This window comes from Rhinopithecus bieti, unplaced genomic scaffold (assembly GCF_001698545.2).
Source record: "Rhinopithecus bieti isolate Rb0 unplaced genomic scaffold, ASM169854v2 scaffold_31787, whole genome shotgun sequence".
Taxonomy (NCBI): Eukaryota; Metazoa; Chordata; class Mammalia; order Primates; family Cercopithecidae; genus Rhinopithecus; species Rhinopithecus bieti.
Window position 1 is genome coordinate 366724 of NW_016814655.1, and position 6449 is coordinate 373172.

The 6449-nt window shown below is 38.8% G+C and overlaps 1 protein-coding gene across 3 annotated transcripts in view; it reads left to right on the top strand.

Annotated features, from left to right (window-relative positions):
• SORCS1 (sortilin related VPS10 domain containing receptor 1) overlaps positions 1-6449 on the top strand; it is a 608036-nt gene that overhangs the window by 228823 nt on the left and 372764 nt on the right. The window lies entirely within an intron of this gene.

Here is a 6449-nt window from a genome sequence, read left to right on the forward strand (position 1 = left end):
TAAAAAAATCAGATCTTGTGAGACTTATTCACTGTAATGAGAACAGCAATGGGAAAAACCCACCCCCATGATTCAGTTACCTCCCAGTGAGTCCTTCCCATGACACATGGGATTGTGGGAGCTACAATTCAAGATGAGATTTGGGTAGGGACACAGCCAAACCATATCATCTGGTAAATGAGGTTATTAGTACTTCCGCATTTTAGACTGGAGTGGACACATATATGCTAGTTTAAGATTAGATTGAGTTTATAGTATTTAACCACAGCGTAAATTTATCAGAAGTAGAGTGGTCATCAAGAATTGCTGGTAATTTTGTCCTTGAAGAATAGTTTCCTACCATATCTGAGAAGTCAACTATTTTGTTTTCCATTATCCCTTTAGAGTTGAACCTTGCATTATATTCAAAACAGTCTTTGCAGTTGATACTTCCTCTTAGGGGAATGAAGATACAACTTTTCTTAGGGCTTTATGCCAAACTTCTCATCATCAAGGTCATACCTGATCTTTGGAGGAAATCAGAGTTCAGGAAATTCCTGAACAGTAGCTCTGTTTCCAACTTCCCAGCATTCACAAAAACTTATTCCCTCACATATATATCTCATATAGACGTGTTGCAAGGAAGAAGATATTTGAAGCTCCAGATGAATAGTAGAATCTCATTAAGTGTGAGTTTCCTCCATTAGTGGCATGTTCCACACATTCTTCTCTTCTTGATGCCAGAAGGTATTGGTGTTGGTCCACTGAAAGATGCACTAGGGTTAAGAAAAAGCCTGCTCTGAGATTGTCTAACCAAATCTATGTTCCTGTCTTGGACTTGAGTAGCTCTTCACTGCATTTCATCTCAGTTTTGTGCTGTTTCTGGGAACAGGATTCCGTGGAATAGTTAGCAGCCATCTTGTTGTTTGCCTTAGAAGATTATGCAACTGAGTGCCCATGAGATACTGGTCAGGATGTAAATGGAAACAAGAAGGAAAAAGATTGGTGAAGGGCTGTGTCCCAAAGTCTAAGCCCAACTGATGGCTTGAGGCCAAGTCAAAAATTAGAGAAAAGGAAAAGTGAGATTTTCAACAATTAGTCAGTATTTAAGAATAGATAGCTTCCTGCACCATACTGCAAAGATCACTTTTGCAGATTTTCAGGAGGCAGTAAAGAATAGTTAACATTCAGATATGCTCCAATCAGATGATAATAGGGGTAATTTGAGTTTACAGGCTACCAGTTCTTAAATTTAATTCTCAAGTTTCAAAGTACTTTCTAGAAATGTTAGAAATTCTAAATGCAAATTGAAATAGCTTCACCTACTTGAATTTCCCTCAAACTTTTGCAGACAATCAAAACAGTAAAAAGTGACATTATCACTTTGATGAATGCTGTGAAAAGTAAATAGTATGTTCTGTGCATATTGAGAGTAGGTGTGAGCATGTCCTGTGTTCTAAACTTAGCACTGCCACTAATTGTGTGATCTTGGGCAAATTGTTTTGTTTCATAGAATCTTGGTCTTCTCATTTTTAAGACAGAAACTTCATACTAGACAGACTGATTTTCAACCCAGCTCTAACATTCTATATTTCTAATAATTGCTGGCCAAACTATTTGGCTTGTTTACAGCAGGTGTCCTTGTATATTTTAGAATGCTAGTGGTAAAACATTGCTACTCCTATTTCTTCTAGGAATTTTTTTTAAAAATGTATCCATTATAACTCATTATTGGTTGACTACTGGTAGACCCAGACAGGTTAACCCACTATCGTTTTGCAGGTAGGAAGCCAGGTATTTCATGACTACTAAATTAGAGGACTTAAAATTGTAAATATGAGAATATTATCTTCACCAAGTTTCCATATCTCTTTGGACGTTTATTTCTATATTCTATATTAGGGAAAATAATAATTTAATCAATTAGGTTACAGTGAAGAGTAAATAAAATATTTTAAGGACTCGCCAGGTACATTCTAAGAGGTAGAAACATAACTGAAACTCAGGTCTTCTGACTGTAAAAGCAAACTGGGAAAAGAGCTAACTATAAACTACCTAAATGCCTCTGAGTCTCAGTTTCCTCATTTGTAAGTGGGTATTCCAAGAATTCTTTTCTTTTCTTTTTTTATTTGTAAATATTTTTTAATTTCAATAGTTTTGGGGGTACATGTGGTTTTTGATTACATGGATGAATTGTATAGTGATGAAGTCTGAGATTTTAGTGCACCCATCACCTGAGTAGTGTACATGGTACCCAGTATGTCATTTTTTATCCCTTACTCCCCCTTTCACCCTCCCTTTTCTGACTTTCCAGTGTCTATTATGTCACTCTGTATGCCTTTATGTACCCATAGCTTAGCTCCTGCTTATTAAGTGAGAACATATGGTAATTGATTTTCCATTCCTGAGTTACTTCACTTAAAATAATGGCTTCCAGCACCATCCGAGTTGCTGCAAAAGACATTATTTTGTTCTTTTTTATGGCTGAGTAGTATTCTATGGTGTATATATACCACATTTTCTTTATCCACTCAATGGTTGATGGGTATTTAGGTTGGTTTCATATCTTTGCAATTGTGAATTGGGATACCCAGTAGTGGGTTCCTGGATTGAATGATAAATCTACTTTTAGTTCTTTATAAAAATCTCCATACTGGCTGGGCGCAGTGGCTCACGCCTGTAATCCCAGCACTTGGGGAGGCCGAGGCAGGCGGATCATGAAGTCAGGAGATACAGACCATCCTGACTAACATGGTGAAACCCCATCTCTACTAAAAATAAAATTAAAAAAAAATTAGCCAAGCGTCGTGGTGGGCACCTGTAGTCCCAACTACACAGGAGGCTAAGGCAGGTGAATGGCGTGAATCCAGGAGGCCGAGCTTGCAGTGAGGCGAGATCGCACCACTGGACTCCAGTCTGGGCGACAGTGCGAGACTCTGTCTAAATAAATAAATAAATAAATAAACAAAATAAAAAATAAAAAATCTCCATAGTGTTTTCCCAAGAGGTTGTACTAATTTACATTCCCATAAGCAGTGTATAGACATTTCCTTTTCACCACATCCACGCCAATGTCTATTATATTTTGGCTTTCAATTTTTTTTTTCTTTTTTTTTTTGAGACAGAGTCTCGCTCTATTAAGCAGGCCAGAGTGCAGTGGTGTGATCTCGACTCACTGCAACCTCTGCCTCCTGGGTTTAAGTGATTCTTCTGCCTCAGCCTCCCAAGTAGCTGGGATTACAGGCGTGCATCACCATGCTCGGCTAATTTTTGTGTTTTTAATAGAAATGGGGTTTCGCCATGTTGGCCAGGCTGATCTTGAACTCCTGACCTCAGGTGATCCATCTGCCTTGGCCTCCCAAAGTACTAGGATTACAAGTATGAGCCACTCCCAGCCAAAAATGTTTTTCATAGTTGAAGTTGCTATTAATATCTGGTAAAGTTAATGATGGTTCGTGTACTCTACAAGTTGTAGAGTACTCTGTGGATGTTAGCTATCCTTACTTGGGAGTTGGAGCAGGTAAAACTTGGCCTTTGTGCCTTCCTCTGCCATAGCTGGGGGTGGGGAAGGGGCATCCTGGATACAACTGTCTGTTCAGATATCATTGTGTTTCACTATTGGACTCCTTGAGAGTAAGTGTTTAGTTTGCAACTTCTTGGCCTTGTAGCACCAGAGTTACCACATAGTGGGTACTCATTAACTAGTTGTTTAATAAATCAAAGAATTAATAGATCATTGATTATATTTTAGCTACCGTTCTATTGATCCTAAGCCTGGAAATATGCTAAATACATTTTATACTCAGTGGCTGTCAATCCTGTAAACATTAAAATCTTCTGGGGAATATTTTAAAATAGTTTATGTGTGGCCCCACCCAAGACCAATTGAATCAGAATCTCTAGGACTGAGCCCAGGACACAGGTAGTTTAAAAGCTACCCAGGTGATTTTAATCTGGAAAATACATGGAACTGACGAACTTTGGCCCGTTATTTTTCTGGGGTTTGCTTGGCTGTCCTGCTCATTAATGTTGCTGATACCTTACTTCTGGGCTTCCTAGTTTCAGTGAACATCTTCTCCCATCTTGCCATTCGTCATGGCTAAAATATTCTGCATTTACAAGGATGCCAATTCATCATCCACATGTAATCTCCTTTGCATTTAGACCTGAACACAATCATGCTGTCCATGTAAATCATACACTTAGATCCCTTTGTGGTGTGAAAGAAACGTAAACTAGGATGGGGAAAATTAATGTTGACAAAGATGCTTTAAATTGCAGAGGCCCAGGTCTCAGATTGGTTTCTGAATCACAGCTATTGGTTATCATTCTATAACATTATAAAGTGAGGAGGCAGTGCCTGGAAAGTGGTTTGAATTGGAGTCTAATCCTCACTTAAGCATTTAGCTTGCAACTGTGTTGGCACAAACCAGCTAAAATTTACCATTGCTGCGAGGGGAGTGCTCACCTTGAAGGTGCTTTTGATTCTACAGAAGGCAGAGGAGACAAGCTCACTTTGCGTGTTTTTCAGGGGTGTCCTTAGAACAAAACTTCGTCTACATTTCTTGGAATTATGGTGCTTTGCTTCTCTGGGATAGTTAACATTTTCATTTTCCTGAGTCTTGCTAAGGTGTCATTTTGTCCAAGAAGCAAGCATAAGTTGTGCTGGAGACAGGCATATACACGTGTTGGGAACTGGGGAGAAAGATCACTGTGACTCTAAGGCAGCGACGTATACCTTTGCTTTGTCACCAGTGACAAAGTTAAATAACAACTTAAGATTCCAGTAAGAACACAGGTGACAGCAGTGCTGTGAGCTGCTTCAGGAAAGGAGGATTCGATGCCAAATGAATAGTATCAGGGGAGCTATCAGCAGCCAGATGTGAAGTTATTTTTACTCAAGACAGTGCTTTCTACTTTGTTTTTTACAAAATTTCAGGATATACTCAAATATATCAAAAAAATCATGTAATTCTCAAAAATAATAATATATTTATAGACTGTATTAATACTATAGTATGCTTCTACCAGTGTGTATGGAAGGGGGTAAAAATTCACATAACATCAGTGCTTTGTAAATGGGGCATCAGATTGACTAATCTGCTTGACACAACCTTTCCCCATGAGAACATCCCCAGGGTATAGCTGTCAACGTCCCCAAACACTGTGCTTTCCTAAGCTTCCTGGAAGCATGCAAGCCTGTGAATATTGCTATTACGAAAAATTTGGCTTTTGTTTTCTCCATGAGATATTTTCCTATCTTACTAGCACATACGACCAGCATTTGCAGTGCATTTATCTCCTATCATCCTTTTGTTTTCTTTTGCTCTTACCTTTGATTCTAGAAATGTTTTTAAAATAATGGATGGTAGTTAATAAACAGCATGGCAGGCAGGAAAAATGAACAGCAGTGAGTTCATTTTGATAGACTATGCTGTCTGCAGATAATTTACCAGGGCAGAGTGCTGACATACCAACCCTAAAAAAAGGACTTATCCTTGTTCTTAAACCAAAATCATTCTTGAAAGTTTCCATTATTCATAAGGCACCAGCTCTGAAAACTGCAGGGGGCTTGCCCATGATGATGCCTCTGAGCTAGTGGCTCTCCGGTTCAGGAGTTACAAACGAGCAAACATCTGTATTTGTGCACTTGCGGAGACTGCCAGCTTTCAGAGGACTTTATGCTGAAGGCCAGCGTGGTGAAACAGTTTTCTGTCCTTATTACCAAGTATTCTCCCTACCCGCTTCCATGCTCTTCTCAGTGAGTTCTGCCTTCTGAGATTCTGCTCTTGCAGTTATTTTTTTAGCTCCATTGTGTTGACTATATTTCATCACTTTTCTGTCCCACTGCTACTGTAAACCCCTTGATGGTAGGACCACGTTTCTTTTTATGTCACTAGTTTACTGGAGTGTACATTAAGTAGGCTTATCGACATTAAATTCATTAATTAACAGCCAAAAAATTATTTCTGGAGCTCCCTACATAGGATTTAAGTACAAACACCTCTCAAGTATTTTTGCTTCCTGAGAGTCTTCTAGGAGAAGAAGGATAGGGCAAGGATTTTTATGAGGAGTCTTAAAATTAGGAAGGAGATTAGACAACCAGTATGTATTTTTCCAGGATTTAACTCCACAGCATGTGGCTTTTCCAGAATCACACAGCTATAATTTGTGGTCATTGGTGGGGATTATAAAACCACAGTATCTGCATTAATATATTTCATAGCCAGTTCCACCACAGTTGTATCTTAGGAAACTCTGCTTGCAGAACTCTCCTGAGATCTGCTGTAATTACCTTTTCTTTGAAGGGCAGATTCCCCATATCTTGATTGAGAAGGCTTTGAGCAGTTGTGGTTTCAGAAGGAGTTAGTGGGGAAGCATTAGAACACTAGGTTCCCTGGACTTTTGATGGAAGTTTCACCTAGAAACCTTATCTGACTATCCATATTTAAAAAAAAAAAAAAAAAAAA